Source organism: Perca fluviatilis, chromosome 7, assembly GCF_010015445.1.
Source record: "Perca fluviatilis chromosome 7, GENO_Pfluv_1.0, whole genome shotgun sequence".
NCBI lineage: Eukaryota > Metazoa > Chordata > Actinopteri > Perciformes > Percidae > Perca > Perca fluviatilis.
The window spans coordinates 39,681,104-39,699,180 of NC_053118.1; the positions used below are offsets into that span (position 1 = coordinate 39,681,104).

Sequence of the window (18,077 nt, forward strand, 5' to 3'; positions counted from 1 at the left end):
TAGTCCATGCTAATGTCCTCATGTGTCTCTGTCTTTAGTAGTCTCTGTGTGTCTAGTCCATGCTAATGTCCATATGTGTCTCTGTCTTTAGTTGTCTGTGTGTGTCTATTCCATGCTAATGTCCTCATGTGTCTCTTGTCTTTAGTAGTCTCTGTGTGTCTAGTCCATGCTAATGTCCTCATGTGTCTCTGTCTTTAGGTAGTCTGTGTGTGTCTAGTCCATGCTCATGTCCTCATGAGTCTCTGTCTTTAGTTGTCTGTATGTGTCTAGTCCATGCTAATGTCCTGTACATGTGTCTCTGTCTTTAGTTGTATGTGTCTAGTCCATGCTAATGTCCTGTACATCTGTCTGCCTTTAATAGTCTGTATGTGTCTAGTCCATGCTAATGTCCTCATGTGTCTCTGTCTTTAGTAGTCTGTATGTGTCTAGTCCATGCTAATGTCCTGTACATGTGTCTCTGTCTTTAGTAGTCTCTGTGTGTGTCTAGTCCATGCTAATGTCCTGTACATGTGTCTCTGTCTTTAGTTGTCTGTATGTGTCTAGTCCATGCTAATGTCCTGTACATGTGTGTCTGTCTTTAGTTGTCTGTATGTGTCTAGTCCATGCTACAGTCCTCATGTGTCTCTGTCTTTAGTTGTCTGTATGTGTCTAGTCCATGCTAATGTCCTGTACATGTGTCTCTGTCTTTAGTAGTCTCTGTGTGTGTTTAGTCCATGCTAATGTCCTGTACATGTGTGTCTGTCTTTAGTTGTCTGTATTTGTCTAGTCCATGCTAATGTCCTGTACATGTGTCTCTGTCTTTAGTAGTCTGTATGTGTCTAGTCCATGCTAATGTCCTGTACATGTGTCTCTGTCTCTAGTTGTCTGTATGTGTCTAATCCATGCTAATGTCCTGTACGTGTGTCTCTGTCTTTAGTTGTCTGTATGTGTCTAGTCCATGCTAATGTACTGTACATGTGTCTCTGTCTTTAGTTGTCTGTATGTGTCTAGTCCATGCTAATGTCCTGTACATGTGTCTCTCTCTTTAGTTGTCTGTATGTGTCTAGTCCATGCTAATGTCCTGTACATGTGTCTCTGTCTTTAGTTGTCTGTATGTGTCTAGTCCATGCTAATGTCATGTACATGTGTCTCTGTCTTTAGTAGTCTGTATGTGTCTAGTCCATGCTAATGTCCTGTACATGTGTCTCTGTCTTTAGTTGTCTGTATGTATCTAGTCCATGCTAATGTCCTGTACATGTGTCTCTGTCTTTAGTTGTCTGTATGTGTCTAGTCCATGCTAATGTCCCATGCTGTGTGTGTCTTTAGTTGTTGTGTGTGTCAAGTCCATGCTAATGTCCTGTACATGTGTGTCTGTCTTTTAGTTGTCTGTGTGTGTCTAGTCCATGCTAATGTCCGTACATGTGTGTCTGTCTTTAGTTGTTCTGTGTGTGTCTAGTCCATGCTAATGTGTCCTCATGTGTCTCTGTCTTAAGTTGTCTGTATGTGTCTAGTCCATGCTAAAGTCCTCATGTGTCTCTGTCTTTAGTTGTCTGTGTGTGTCTAGTCCATGCTAATGCCCTTATGTGTCTCTGTCTTAGTTGTCTAGTTGTGTGTCTAGTCCAGGCTAATGTCCTCATGTGTCTCTCTCTTTAGTTGTCTGTGTGTGTCTAGCCCATGCTAATGTCCTGTACATGTGTCTCTGTCTTTAGTTGTCTGTGTGTCTAGTCCATGCTAAAGTCCTCATGTGTCTCTGTCTTTAGTTGTCTGTGTGTGTCTATTCCATGCTAATGTCCTCATGTGTCTCTGTCTTTAGTAGTCTCTGTGTGTCTAGTCCATGCTAATGTCCTCATGTGTCTCTGTCTTTAGTAGTCTGTGTGTGTCTAGTCCATGCTCATGTCCTCATGAGTCTCTGTCTTTAGTTGTTGTACATGTCTAGTCCATGCTAATGTCCTGTACATGTGTCTCTGTCTTTAGTTGTATGTGTCTAGTCCATGCTAATGTCCTGTACATCTGTCTGCCTTTAATAGTCTGTATGTGTCTAGTCCATGCTAATGTCCTCATGTGTCTCTGTCTTTAGTAGTCTGTATGTGTCTAGTCCATGCTAATGTCCCATGTACATGTGTCTCTGTCTTTAGTAGTCTCTGTGTGGTCTAGTCCATGCTAATGTCCTATACATGTGTCTCTGTCTTTAGTTGTTCTATGTGTCTAGTCCATGCTAATGTCCCGTACATGTGTGTCTGTCTTAGTTGTCTGTATGTGTCTAGTCCATGCTACAGTCCTCATGTGTCTCTGTCTTTAGTTGTCTGTATGTGTCTAGTCCATGCTAATGTCCTGTACATGTGTCTCTGTCTTTAGTAGTCTCTGTGTGTGTTTAGTCCATGCTAATGTCCTGTACATGTGTGTCTGTCTTTAGTTGTCTGTATTTGTCTAGTCCATGCTAATGTCCTGTACATGTGTCTCTGTCTTTAGTAGTCTGTATGTGTCTAGTCCATGCTAATGTCCCAGTACATGTGTCTCTGTCTCTAGTTGTCGTATGTGTCTAATCCAGCTAATTCCTGTATGTAAGCCTGTCTTTATGTAGTGGAGTAGCTAATGTACGTACATGTCGCCTTAGTGAGTAGGATCAGCTAAGTGCAGGCCCCTTTAGTGCTGTATGGCTAGTCAGCTACGCAACAGCGCTTAGTGAGTACAGAGACAGATGGAATAAAAACAGAAACAGCATGAGAGCTGTTTTAGTGGTAGTGTCTAGTCAGCAATGCGTACAGTGCGTCTTTAGTATATGTGTGTATCAGTAAGGACAGTAGTGAGGTGAGTCCATGCACAGGTCTCTTCTAGTTGCTGTGTGTCTAGTCAGCTAATATACAGGTCGTCTTTAGTTGTGTAGGCACACGAGTGTACATGGTTAGTATACAGTGTGTGCTAGTCATAAGGCACAGCTCTTTATGTGTGTGTGTAGTCATCTAATGTTGGTACAGTGTCTCGTCTTTATGTTAGGGTGTGCAGTCAGCTAAACAGTGCTTCTTTAGTGTTGTGTGGTTAGCTCAGCTAATGCACAGTGTTCTTCTTTAGTTGTGTGTGTGTCTAGTCCAGCTAAGTACAGGTCTTTATGTGTGTGTCTACCCAGCTAAGCCTCCTCCAGAGGCTGACATCAGCCGCCCAACGATGCTCCTCACACGTGTGTCGGACTGCTGGTGGAGCTTTTACTTATTTAAGCACAGCACCATCAGTTTATAAAACCTTCCTTTCACCTCCTTCATGTCTAAAATGCAGTGCTTACATTTAAAAACTACTCAACATAGTGATCCAGACATGGACGGACACATAAATCAGGGAAGGAGTCTCAGTCTGAGGTGTGGTCAGACCACCAGTATATTGCTCCAACATGATGGATTCATGTCCGGACAGTTTGTGCTTCCAGTAGTCCAACAGTTTGGTGATGATCCTGACTGATCTCACCCCCAGAACAGCTGCCAAAGCAGCAGCATTGTCTAAGTTTATGTCCTGTGATGTCCACCACCGTCTCTCAGGGTGAGCACTGTGCTCTGCAGAACGGTCCGGTGGATAGCTGAACCAGCCCAGCAGGGTAATCCACGTCCTCAGAGACCAATCGTCTCGCAGCAGCCAGTGTAGGAGTCGCTTTGCAGTCAGTTTCCTCCTTGACCACCAGCTCTCCACACGTGAACAAGCCTCGACATAGAAAGGAGGTAAAAACTGGACACTCAGCTTCCTGGGAAGGCCCATCAGAACAACAGCTGAACTAAGCAATCTAAAACTTTAAAACTGTTCAGCACCCAGAGGGCTGTAGAGGTCTCCAGACCAGGTCCTTAGGGCCATAGAGCAGCCTCTGGAGGAACTGCAGGCGAAAGCAGCTCTGCTGGCTAAAATGAACCAGTCCTTGTCCTCCTTCTTCCAGTGGAAGGAACAGAACAGACTGGGGAATCCAGTGCAGCTTTGTCCCAAAAGAAATGAACTAAAACAGCTTGAATTTTAGCAAGCAAATTAGAAGGGGTCCACACAAGACAGTTTATGCTACAGAGAGGAAGCCAGCAGATTGTTAATAACCAGAGTCCTCCCTCTGTAGGACATGCTCGTTAAGAGCCACTTCCATTTCTTTAACCGGCCTTCTATCTTTCCAGAGCATTATCCCAGTTTTTTTCCAACACACAGTCCTCACCCAAAAACACTCCCAAATACTTTATCCCTCCTTTCGTCCATGTTAGCCCTCCTGGGAGAGATAGAGTACCCTGCAACCCAGCCCCCACCACCACCGGCTTCACTCTTAGGCCCCACTTAACCTTGGCAGAAGAGATGTGATTAAAAACACTCACATTCGCCACTAAAGCATTGATATCTGCTTGTTTATTTAAAACAATCACGACATCGTCAGCATAAGCTGAAAAGTTTAACAGCTGAAGCACACCCAGGGAAATAGACACCCAAAAGTTCATTCCTGAGCTTATGAAGCAGAGGCTCAATCGCCAGGGAATAAAGCATCCCCCGACAGAGAGCATCCCTCGTCGACTCTCTCTGCACATTAAAAGGTGCAGCCAAACCACCATTAACCTTCAATATACTCGCAATGTCACGGTACAGTACCTAATCTTAGCTATGAAACCTGGGCTGAAACCAAAGCATTGAGCGCTGGTGCCACAAGTACTGATGTTCAACCCGTCAAAAGCCTTTTCCTGGTCTATGGAAATAAGACCAGTATCCATACCCAGTGAGCTAGAAGACGTCCAAAACATGCGGAACTAGGAGTGATATTATCACTCATTAACCTGCCGGGCACACAGTAGGTCTGGTCGATATGAACCACTTCACTCATCACCTCCCGGGCGGAAGCGGAGAGCCTTGACAGGATCTTGTAGTCCCCACACAGCAGAGAAACAGGTCTCCAGTTCTTTATCTCCTGCAGATCTCCCTTCTTCGCAGCAGGGTGATGACTGCCCTTCTGCAGCTCAGCGGCAGACGTCCTCTGCTCAGGCTGTCCTGGAACACCTCCAGCAGATCCTCTCCAACCACGGGCCAGAAGGTCTTATAAAAATCCACAGGCAGCCCGCGATGCCTGGTGCCTTCCCCGGCTCCCTAGGCTCATCAGAGCCACATGCAGCCTGCTCTCTCAAGGACAGATGGTCGTCCAGCACGGTGTTGTTATCAGCTCCCACCTGAGGAAGGCCATCGTAGAAAGGAGCAGCTGACTCCAGTGTCTTCCACATACTCCTCTCTGAACAGGTCTTTGTAGAACGAGGGTGGCATACCTCCTGATCTCAGGCGTCCCTCGGTGATCGTACCTCCATCTGCGGAGCGAAGGGGAGTGGATGATCTTTCTCTGCCCGCTCTTTCGCCTCCAGACCAAAGAAGAACTGCGAGGGGCATCCATCTGGGAGGCGCTTCATGAAGCGGCAGCGACCAGAGCCCCCCTGTGCTGTGATGCCCAACAGGTTGGCTAAAAGCAGCCTTTTTGACTTTAAGAGCTTCAACATGCCCCTTGATTTCCTGTGGAATCCACCAACTCCTGTAACTCCACTATTTCTATCTCCAGGTCTTGAAGAGACCTGGGTAATGTGCTTGGTGACATTACAGTCTATTATTGCTGACAAAAAAGTTTCACCTGAACCTTCCCAATATCCCACCACTGCTGTAACGATGGGAAACTTGACTTTTGGCCCTGGTGTATACCCCCACACACACGCAAACCCCTCTTTAAAGAGTTATCGTTTAAAAGTCCAGTATTAAAGTGCCAATATGCTGTGCAATTTTACATTTTGAATACAAACAAAGCACTGGACAAGCACAATGGTCACTAAAACCAACAGGAGTAATTACACACTGCTTAAAAACACCAAAATGGTGTTTAAAACAATAAAACCTGTCCAGCCTGGCCAAAGACAACATGTTGTCTCTGGAGTGACTCCAGGTGTACTGCCCATGCGTCAGGTGAAACCCTCTCCACACATCCTTCAGCTTCACAGCCCTCCATCAGACGCCTGCCTGAGTCGGGCTGAGGAGGCAGGATGAGGCTCCCAGGTGGTTACGGTCTAAAGTGGGGTTCTCTGTGCAGTTAAAATCACCTCCCAAAAACAAAAAATCATCAGTACAATCCTGAATGACATCACACAAAAGGTTTAAAAAAGTCATTCGTTCAACGGCCAGAACTGGAGCATACACATTTATAAAAATAAGGTTTACATTTTCATACTGAACCTTAATTTTTATGATATGCCCACACATGATCTCCTCCACACTAAAGGAGCAGGGCCGAAAGCCCTTAGAGAAGAGCACCCCGACCCCCCACTGTTGAGGCCTTATGGCTGAGAATAACCTCCCCGCCACTGCTTCCCTCCACTCACTCTCATTCTCCACATTACTGTGAGTCTCTTTGCAAAAAATAACATCAAGAGCTTTGAGCTCCATCAGTTTAAAAAGAGAAGCTCTTTTAACATCGCTTCTTGCTCCATTAATGCTTAACGATCCAATTTTTAGTTCCGCCATTAAAAAGGAAAAAAGCAAAAACAAAACACACACAACATGTATGTGGAGAAACATATTACACCTAATCATCATCCTCAATCAGTTGAGCTCTGACTTTGGTGACCAGTTTCTTGAGGCGGTAACCCTCTTGTTTAGTGAACCCTTCTGTATCTGTCCTGAGCCAGGCCACAGACCTGATGAACCCTCTGAGATCAGGGAAGAACTGCTCGGTCTTAACTGCCTTGATCCCTTTAGTGTCCTGCAGGAACTTCTTAATTTTATCCAGAGGATAAAGAGTTAACTCTTCTGCTTGAGATGCAGTCCACTCACATTCCCTCCTCATCATCCTCATCCTCATCACTCAGATCCTCCAGCAGCTTTTAGCTTTTGACTCACTCTGCTCCTTGTGAGCACTGCTCTTTCTTTGCTGGAACCTTTAATGATCTCCATCTCTTCAGACAGATTTTCAGCCAACCAACATCAGCCACATTAATAACCTCCTGACTGCAGCCTTTTCCTTTAGCACTGCCTTTCTTTTCCCTGTCTGTTTGTTATTGTCTGGTTTGTCATTAGACTGGTCATGGCCTTCGTTTACACTCTCACTATGTCTTCAACATCTCCCTCTTTTCCCTGCGTGTCTGTTTCTGTAACCTGTGCAGTTTCTGCACTCTGTTGCACACCTGCCGAAGTCTGAGTCAGCCGCAGGAGGCGCAACACCTGAGTCTGAGCCCCCGGAGGCGGCCTCTGCCGTCCGGTCGGCGAACCGCCCGCCCATCGGGACCGGGGGCCGGATCCGCGGTACCGCCCGCCCATCGGGACCGGGGGCGGATCCGACGGGACCGGGCCGGGCGCGGACAGGAACGGGACCAAATGACCCTCCTCCCCGCATCCAAAACACTTCATCGTGATCCGACGTTGCAAACACAAAATATAAGTGAAGCCCGTGCCAACTTTAAAACTGAACGTTAAATTTAGATCCGCCGCGTTGTCCTTTAAAATCATGAAGACTTGTCTTCTGTGACACATTACGTGCCTGAGTTTTGGTGATTTGCACCCGAGCGGAACCATTTTAATGGGAGACATCAGCTGGCCGTACCGCGACAGCTCTCTGGCCAAATCGTCAGTTTTAATGAACGGAGGAGCGTTTGAAACGGTGATCCGTTTAGCCGGGCTCACCAGCGGGAGAACCGGGGTGAAAGTATCCCGGATCACAACTCCTTTCTCCACCACAGTGTCAACCTTCACCACATCATCCAGGAAAATCACCACGGCCCTGTTCATACGGGAGGCCGACAGCACGCTGTCAAACCCCACTACCTCCCCGACAGCATAGCTGGCCTCCTCCACTGAACAGCCCACATGCGGGGGAAATCCTCACCGCATGTCGGCGGTGTTAGCCTTCCAGCACCGCATGGCCGCCAGCCACGGGCATTATACCCGGCTGACAACCAAACTACCCGAACTAAACCCTCCACCAACTAATAATTAACCACCACACAACCAAATAAACACATACTAAACCCTCCACCAACTAATAACTAACCACCACACAACCAAATAAACACATACTAAACCCCACCAACTAATAATTAACCACCACACAACCAAATAAACACATACAAAACCCAAAATAAAGAGAAAAACAAAGATAGAAACTCACACGCTCCTGAGACTCACTCTGCACACCACCACGCGATCCGGCTCAACACAGAGAGAGAGAGAGAGAGAGAGAGAGAGAGAGAGGAGAGGAGAGAGAGAGAGAGAGGATGAGAGAGAGGAGAGAGAGAGAGAGAGAGAGAGAGAGGAGAGAGGAGAGACGCAGAGAGAGAGAGAGGAGAGAGAGAGAGAGAGAGAGAGAGGAGAGAGAGGAGAGAGGAGAGAGAGAGAGAGAGAGAGAGAGAGACAGAGAGAGAGAGAGAGAGAGAGAGGAGAGAGAGGAGGAGAGAGAGAGAGGAGAGAGAGAGAGAGAGAGAGAGAGAGAGAGGAGAGAGAGAGAGAGAGAGAGAGAGAGAGGAGAGAGAGAGAGAGGAGAGAGAGAGAGAGAGAGAGAGAGAGAGAGAGAGGAGAGAGAGAGAGAGAGAGAGAGAGAGAGAGGAGAGAGAGAGAGAGAGAGAGAGAGAGAGAGAGAGAGAGGAGAGAGAGAGAGAGAGAGAGAGAGAGAGGATAGAGAGAGAGAGAGAGAGAGACGGGGGAAGAGTGCGCCATAAAGTTAAAACATTTAGAGACCGACAACGCCGTAAACATTCCCTGATGGGTATATTTATGAAATATATAGATTTGAATGGGAGGGAATTACATATCGGCTATTTCTCTGCTTGAGCCGTTAGTCACGTACAGCGGTTTGAATTATGTTTTTATAATTTTTATTTGCTCTCACGATCGCTTCCACTGGCAGGATTGTAACTGAAATAATAGGCTAATTACGGCAGTTTATGGAAAGCACAGTGTAATTATGGTCAGACCTTGGTCCTGACTGATGGGGAAGTGATATTGATAAGTGTTGATTTACCGCATCAGCGCCCCTATTTTTGTTGCCAGCTGACGAGACTGCACAACTACGCTTTGATTGGTGAACGGTCACGTTTGTTAGAGCCTTTGGCTTTTCTCTCTCTCTCTCTCTCTTTCCAAAATAAAACATTAAAATGAGGCGTGCGCTTGGGGGGGAATACCAAACAATGACGCGTAGAATACCAAAGAGGTAAAAAGAAAAGTAACGAGCTCATTGTAGCCCAATGTAGCGGAGTAAGAGTACAGTTTCTTCTTCACAAATCTACTCAAGTAAAAGTATAGTGGATTTAAAACTACTCCTAGAAGTATAATTTTTTCAAAAACTACTCAAGTAAATGTAACGGAGTAAATGTAACTCGTTACTACCCACCTCTGCAAGCCTGTTACTGTCAGCTCTATGTGTTGCTATGGTTATCATACTCAAAACCAACAGCAAACAGTTTGCAGGACTGTGGACCCGGTAGAGATGCATGCCCCCCAAAAAGGAGACACACAGATACTTTTAAACATTATCAAAGACTTGGATATATAAAGGTTTTAGGATATGCACAAGCATCGCATGCCGACCTTTTACAGAAGATGGTTGATGGAATGAAAGAGGGAGGATGTGTTTACTTGGTCCAACAAGTCCGCGCATCGTGGAAAAAACTTAAAAACAATATTCAATACTATTTTGCAAGGCTGCATGTAAACAGCCTACTCGGAAGATTGTCTTTTTTGTGTGCAAAAACTGTAATATCATGTGCATATAAACGTAGTCAGTGTATTTAACAGAAATACATTTACTCCAGCCCAGGATGTTTAATACTAATCATTTCAGTAGTCATCTTCTTGTAAACCTACAATTACAGCTATTTTATTTTATATTTGACCTTTATAAATCAATGGTGTCTTGGCCAAGAAGGCAGCACAATAACACGTTGATAATATACATACATACAATAAAATACAAATAAAACAGAGTAAACACTAAAAACATATCCACCTTAACGAAATCCAAGGTGCAGTGACTACTGTTTAAATGGGTTAGCAGTATGTTTCCACAGACATTGAGACACATCTACTTTACTGGGAAATATAAGCTATAGGCTATAGATGCCCCAATGATCACACCATTTCTGCATAAGAAATATTTGACTAGATTCCAGTTTTACTTGGTAGCTGCTGAAACATGTCTTGCACCAATGATAAAACATATATATATATAGATAAAACTAAATCAGGTATTCATTGATGCGTTTAACAGAAAGACTTTTACTCAGAACAGGGAGTTTAATTAATAGTTTAGGCAGCTTTCATAACATAAAACCACTATAACTACAACTTAATATAAAGCAATTCCTAAAATATTAATGGTTTGAATTAGGGATACCCTGATTGATTGACCGCTGATTATTACTGGTCGATATTTCCTATAAATGCATGATCTGGTGCTCTGCATTATTCTCTTCTGGCTGCATGCCTGTGTCTGGTTACCTGTTCATGTAAAGTAAAGTCCTCCCGCAGCTGCATCCCACCCACCTTATTAGCCAGGAGCCACATGTGGTTGCTCAGACCATCTGGAAATCTGAAAATGGATTCAAAGTATGATTTGTGATTTCTTACTTGACATAAAAGGAAAAAGATCTGCTTTAATGAAATCCATGCTGTTAGCTTCTTATGAGCCTGAAGGTGCTTCAGGGCTTCAGGCTCATAAGAAGGCTTCAGGGGAGGCTGATGAGCTGACGTGGTTGACGGGCAGTGAGCGTGTTGTGTCACTCCGGTGTTCCCGTGTTACAAATGCTAGTTTGCTGCTCCGGCAAAAACTTACTCAACTCTGCTTTATTGTTTAAATTAGCGGCTTTTGCCTGGATTGCATTTGAATTACAGTTGTTCTACTCAAGCACTTATACTTCGCTTCTCTTACAGTGACTGACTCGCTGAATTTACAATTGTTAAAACGCTGTTAGCTACTTTAGCTTAGCCATTAGCAATGGCTAATTCCTCTCCCTCTCCTGCTCTTTCTTCCTCTGTGTGTCAAATGTTTAGCTACTCCTCTGCCTCCTTTAGTGATAACGATACATGTAATAAAATGTAGTATATTCGCTGTTTTGGAGGCAAGGCTTAGTGAATTTGAGGCTCAGCTTTCGCACCATGGAATCAGAATCGTATGCTTCCGTAGCTAGCCAGCACCACGTAGCTGAAGTGGGCCGACATACTGTAGCTTTGTAGCTTCTGCTAGCTGTCCCCCGGCAGACCCCGAAGCAGCCGGGCGAGTGGCTAACTGTCCGAGGGAAGCGAGCGCTAGATCTAGACCAGGGAGTGCACATGATGAAGGTCGCTCTAAACCGGAGCGTCGCCTTCTCTAACAGGTATCTCCTACTCAGCGATACACCCGCTGAGAAGCCAGTTCTGGTTATTGGGGAGCTCTATATCGTGCTATATGTGAAGCCAGCGCCCGGGCGGCTACAGTAGGCCTACCCTACGGTCATATGTGCCCCCGGGCTGGAGCGGGCGATATAGAAACCCATCTAAAACTGCTGGCAAAAAAGAACCGTGAATACAGTAAGATCATACTTCACGTAGGTGGTAATGGTCGTAAATCGGAGATCACTAAAATGAATGTTGAGTCACTTTGTGCATACGCAAAGACAATGTCGGACTCAGTAGTGTTCTCTGGACCCCTGCCAAACCCTGACCAGTGATGAATGATGTGGGCTATGTGAATAACTGGAGGGCGTTCTGGGGAAAGCCTGGTCCGATGGAGAGAGACGGCATTCATCCCACCTGGGACGGTGCCGCCTCATATCAAAAATCTGACTGAGTCTATTATCGGTCATAAACCATGACAACCCAAGTTTGATATTAGTAATCAGAGGTGCAGTGCTACGCCGCTCTGTCGGCTTGAGCAGTCGCCCACTCATGGTCTAATAAGCACGGTGTCTGTCCCCGGGCTCAGATCGGTTAAATCAAAGGTAAACAAAAGATGCGCTATACTTAACAACCTAATTATAAATTAAAACGACTGCAAATGATAGAACAAAATAGGAAAATTAGATGTGGACTATTAAATATTAGATCTCTGTCTTCTAAAGCAGTATTGGTAAACGAGTTGATATCAGATAATAACATTGATTTATTTTGTCTTACTGAAACCTGGCTGGGCCATGAAGACTATGTTAGTCTAAATGAAGCCACTCCTCCCAGTCATATTAATACCGCCATAATAATGTCGCCGTGGTCCTGCTGCACTCCCTGCTGAGCTCAGCGGTGGCCTGCAATGTCATGCAGCTTCCTGTTGAACCCTGCTGCTTCCTGCTGAACCCTCTGCCTTCCTGCTGAACCCTGCAGCTTCCTGTTGAACCCTGCGGTGTCCTGCTGAACCATGCTGCTTCCTGCTGAACTCTGCTGCTTCCTGCTGAACTCTGCTGCTTCCTGCTGAACCCTGCTGCTTCCTGCTGAACCCTGCAGCTTCCTGTTGAACCCTGCAGCTTCCTGCTGAACCCTGCTGCTTCCTGCTGAACCCTGCAGCTTCCTGTTGAACCCTGCAGCTTCCTGCTGAACCCTGCTGCTTCCTGCTGAACCCTGCAGCTTCCTGTTGAACCCTGCAGCTTCCTGCTGAACCCTGCTGGCTTCCTGCTGAACCCTGCAGCTTCCTGTTGAACCCTGCAGCTTCCTGCTGAACCCTGCTGCTTCCTGCTGAACCCTGCTGCATCCTGCTGAACCCTGCTGCTTCCTGTTGAACCCTGCAGCTTCCTGTTGAACCCTGCAGCTTCCTGCTGAACCCTGCTGCTTCCTGCTGAACCCTGCAGCTTCCTGTTGAACCCTGCAGCTTCCTGCTGAACCCTGCTGCTTCCTGCTGAACCCTGCAGCTTCCTGTTGAACCCTGCAGCTTCCTGCTGAACCCTGCTGCTTCCTGCTGAACCCTGCTGCTTCCTGCTGAACCCTGCTGCATCCTGCTGAACCCTGCTGCTTCCTGTTGAACCCTGCAGCTTCCTGTTGAACCCTGCTGCTTCCTGCTGAACCCTGCTGCTTCCTGCTGAACCCTGCAGCTTCCTGCTGAACCCTGCTGCTTCCTGCTGAACCCTGCTACTTCCTGCTGAACCCTGCTGCTTCCCCGTCACCCATCCATGCTCTGCTGGGCCACGCTACATCCTGTAACGCCCTGCAGCCCTGATATGACAGGAACTACTACGACTACCATTTGAAGTCACTGTTCCATTATTAATGTGACTATTATCGCCACTGTTCATCACATCCCCAACCGGCCCGTCAGACACCGCCTACCAAGAGCCTGGGTCTGTCCCAGGTTTCTTCCCAAGAGGGAGTTTTTCCTCGCCACTGTCACACTGCTTGCTCTTGAGGGAATTACTGTAATTGCTGTAATTGTTGGGGCTTTGTAAATTATAGAGTGTGGTCTAGACCTACTCTATCTGTAAAGTGTCTCGAGATAACTCGTGTTATGATTTGATGCTATAAATAAATTGAATTGAATTGAATTGAATCCTGGCCATTGTACCCAGGTGGGAGAAATCACGAACCCATTTGGGGGCTGTTAGGGTAGAAATACTTTCATCACAGAATGATTGATTGATTTTATTTTACCACTTAATTATAAAAAAAACATGAAACAGCACTCTGTGTCATACATTAAAAATACATAAATAGTCAGGGATAACACAATAAAGCCCAAGACTTATTTTCATTGTGGTCCCTGTAAGGGCAGGGGGAGAGGACAAGTAGCGGCAGGTCACACATCAATCATTCAACATACATTAAACAAATTCATCCATATTATACAGAAAAATTAACAATAAAAATAGACTATGATATGATAATGACTACAATTGGCACCTAAGCCATACTTTAAACCCTGTTTAAAACTGCCTATGCCTCTTACTGTCCTGAGTGTACCAGGTAACCGGTTCCAAGGGGTAGTTCCAGCATAAAGAAAAGACTGTTGGCCAACAGTAGTCTTAGCTCTGGGGGTTACAAAATCTGTTGAGCTACCCCTAGTGGAGTACCTGTGAACTTCATTTACTCTCTTAAAATAATTTCTAAAATATTTAGGAACATCTCCATGAAGAATTTCATGTACCATACCCAGCTGCAACTGAGACACTCGATCCTCAACTTTCAACCATCCCACCCTTTCAAAGTGGGAAGATTCTAGATGAGTTGTTATGGGGAGGTCTAGAATAAGCCTTATTAATTTGTTTTGAGACATCTGAAGCCTATGTTTCAGGTTCCCTGTGACACCATTATACCATGAGCCACACACATAATCAAAATGTATGGAGTTATATTACTATCTTTATTCAAGAGCGCATTATTTCAGTTTGAGAGCATTTCTCACTGATATTACGTTCACATTTCTTGCTTTCACACTCAAATAGTCACTGCTCGTGCTTGATTTGCTCTGCTTGTGCTCAAACTTTCTGCCTGGACTCAGATATTTTGTTGTTTGGACAGATTTCCTGCTCTCAGCTTTGAACCTTCTCCTCACACTCAGGCTGATTCTGCTCGCTTACAAATCTTGCTCTGCTCTCGGATTTCTCCTGCGCGCTCAGATTTTTTGGTGTTATAACCCTATCAAAAATTCAACAACCAATAGAATGCCAGCTGTAGTGTTGACCAATGAAATGATCCCTGCCCCGTTGAAGATGTGTTCAATTTACGTTAGAACGTATGTTGAGGGCGGCTGCTCTGTAACCAAGTTTAGCTAGCTACCCCCGCGCCGTCCATTGCTTTATTATAAGTATATGTCAACAATGTGCACAGAGTGGTCGATGCACTTTCACCTGCGCCCGTCAGGAAACTGGAGAAAGTCCACAACTACGAGGGTGAGTAACATAACTTAAGCACCTAGCTAGCTAGCTAACATGGCGCTAGCATATAGCCTAGCTTGATGTCCATAAACAAATAGATTTTCTTTATTGTTTAGCGACATGATTGTTTGAACGACATATGACGGACAGTATATGTGATGACCTCACTTTGTATTTTTCCTTGTTTGGTTAACCATGTTCCTGCTAATTTCATATTAGAGCCAGTAGTAAAAACTAAAGTGTAATATAACTGAAAGAACACAAGAAACTGGATTTCTGCATCACTGTTCATCAGAATTTATTCTTCATTCCTTCATTTAACATTAGTCTGAAAATTATGAATTCATATCAGTCTGTTTAAAAAGTTGTAACATTAAGTACAATTTCACCACTATAATGAAAACAGATCTAGAAATAATATGGTTTCTCATATGCTCCCTAAAATCAGTTATTTTTTAAATTAATACAAAGCAAACTGAAGTGAAAAATTCATCCTTTTCATCCAGGTGGGGCTGAGGGGCTTGACCCCTGTTGATCTGTGTGTGTCATATCACCAGCCCATTAAAGCTAGAAGTCACCCTGCTGCTACAGATCTACCTGCTGTATGGCTGGCTACAGACTACAACCATCTGCTCCAGATCTACCTACTGTACGGCTGGTTACAGACTACAACCATCTGCTCCAGATCTACCTACTGTATGACTGGTTACAGACTACAACCATCTGCTACAGATCTACCTGCTGTATGGCTGGCTACAGACTACAACCATCTGCTCCAGATCTACCTACTGTATGACTGGCTACAGACTACAACCATCTGCTCCAGATCTACCTACTGTACGGCTGGCTACAGACTACAACCATCTGCTCCAGATCTACCTACTGTACGGCTGGCTACAGACTACAACCATCTGCTCCAGATCTACCTACTGTACGGCTGGCTACAGACTACAACCATCTGCTCCAGATCTACCTACTGTATGACTGGCTACAGACTACAACCATCTGCTCCAGATCTACCTACTGTATGACTGGCTACAGACTACAACCATCTGCTCCAGATCTACCTACTGTATGACTGGTTACAGACTACAACCATCTGCTCCTGATCTACCTGCTGTATGGCTGGCTACAGACTACAACCATCTGCTCCAGATCTACCTACTGTACGGCTGGTTACAGACTACAACCATCTGCTCCAGATCTACCTACTGTACGGCTGGTTACAGACTACAACCATCTGCTCCAGATCTACCTACTGTATGACTGGCTACAGACTACAACCATCTGCTCCAGATCTACCTACTGTACGGCTGGCTACAGACTACAACCATCTGCTCCAGATCTACCTACTGTACGGCTGGCTACAGAGTACAACCATCTGCTCCAGATCTACCTACTGTATGGCTGGCTACAGACTACAACCATCTGCTCCAGATCTACCTACTGTACGGCTGGCTACAGACTACAACCATCTGCAAGTTTTGTTTGTAGTGAACATCAACAGCTGCACTAAAAGTCTCTTGGGTTCATACGGGATTTGGTTGTTCTCCATACTGCATCATACACTATTGTTTTGTTATATTAGTACAGACAACAGTAAGTATTATTACTTAATCACAGTATATATTATTCTGGTGTACACGGTTGACTTAATTCACTGCTATTGATTATACGTCACTTTAGCTTGCCACTACCTCATAACTTTACCTTAATTGCTCTTGTATAGTTAATTTATCTTCTACTAGTTGTATATACACCTCCTTTTAATTGAATTATTCTTATCTTATCTTTTTTCATAACCCTGCTCACAAACTCACCTGTACCTGGGTCATCTGTTTGCCAATATATGTTCCTGCTACAGTAAATCCTACAGGCAAATTGTACTGCTTCACCGTAGTATGAATCATACACTTTTAAGGTTTTGTGTGAAATATTGTGCAATTTGTTATGAATTACTCATAGTTTCGACAATGTAAATTAAAGCCATTTACCAAGTGTGAGCTCTGGTCAATTTAATTGTACTGTTTGTTTTTTTTATAAATGTTATGGAAAATGAAAAACCATTTGCCTTGATCAGGGTTTTAATTTGTTGCAAATGTGAACATGGTTTTAATAATCTGTATCTTATTGCTCTGAAAAACTACAATGATTTAAGAAATATCAGTGATGCTTATCAACATTTATTGAATTGATTGAATATATTGGCAGACATTACAGGCACCTATTCATGTCAACAGATAAAACAATAGTTTGTTCTCTCTTTTATCACTTTGATTACGCAGTTGATGGTGTAGAAACGTGTGAAGTCCTTGTAGATCTCTGGCTCTCCAATGTTGTCTTTATATAGTATGCTCCTATTAAAGACAAATTCATAGACATCAACACATAATATATTAGGTATACATAGCTTTTAACATAACATCATTACTATCTTACCTTGTCTGATTTGGTTTTGTGGATATCAGTAATTTTCTCTCCCAGGCCTGGTTGTGTGTGGATTTAAGCAAGAAACATACATGCACATAGTGCATAGACCAGTGTGCTGTGATGCAGCTCAACAGGGATACTTCAGTCACACCTGAAAGAAGAGAAACAAACAAACAAAATACTTGTTCTTTTCTGCTCAGTTTGCTTTGTATTAATTAAAAAACATTTAAGTTGTAAATAAAGCACATAATTTCTAGATCTGTTTTATTATAGTGGTGAAATTGTACTTAACAGACTGATATGAATTCATAATTTTCAGACTAATGTTAAATGAAGGAATGAAGAATAAATTCTGATGAACAGTGATGCAGAAATCCAGTTTCTTGTGTTCTTTCAGTTATATTACACTTTAGTTTTTACTACTGGCTCTAATATGAAATTAGCAGGAACATGGTTAACCAAACAAGGAAAAATACAAAGTGAGGTCATCACATATACTGTCCGTCATATGTCGTTCAAACAATCATGTCGCTAAACAATAAAGAAAATCTATTTGTTTATGGACATCAAGCTAGGCTATATGCTAGCACCATGTTAGCTAGCTAGCTAGGTGCTTAAGTTATGTTACTCACCCTCGTAGTTGTGGACTTTCTCCCGTTTCCTGATGGGTGCAGGTGAAAGTGCATCGACCACTCTGTGCACATTGTTGACATATACTTATAATAAAGCAATGGACGGCGCGGGGGTAGCTAGCTAAACTTGGTTACAGAGCAGCCGCCCTCAACAGACGTTTGAGCACAAGCAGAGCAAATCGAGCAGTGACTATTTGAGTGTGAAAGCAAGAAATGTGAACGTAATATCAATGAGAAATGCTCTCAAATT

General features: G+C 44.3%; 1 long non-coding RNA gene across 1 annotated transcript; it reads right to left on the reverse strand.

Annotated features, from left to right (window-relative positions):
• Positions 1 to 17,100: 17,100 nt before the first annotated feature.
• LOC120562369 lies at positions 17,101 to 17,850 on the reverse strand. The gene is made up of 3 exons (XR_005639759.1): positions 17,828 to 17,850; positions 17,205 to 17,346; positions 17,101 to 17,122 (listed from the first exon to the last, which is right to left on the reverse strand). It is a non-coding gene; the product is annotated as an uncharacterized LOC120562369 (long non-coding RNA).
• Positions 17,851 to 18,077: the final 227 nt, after the last annotated feature.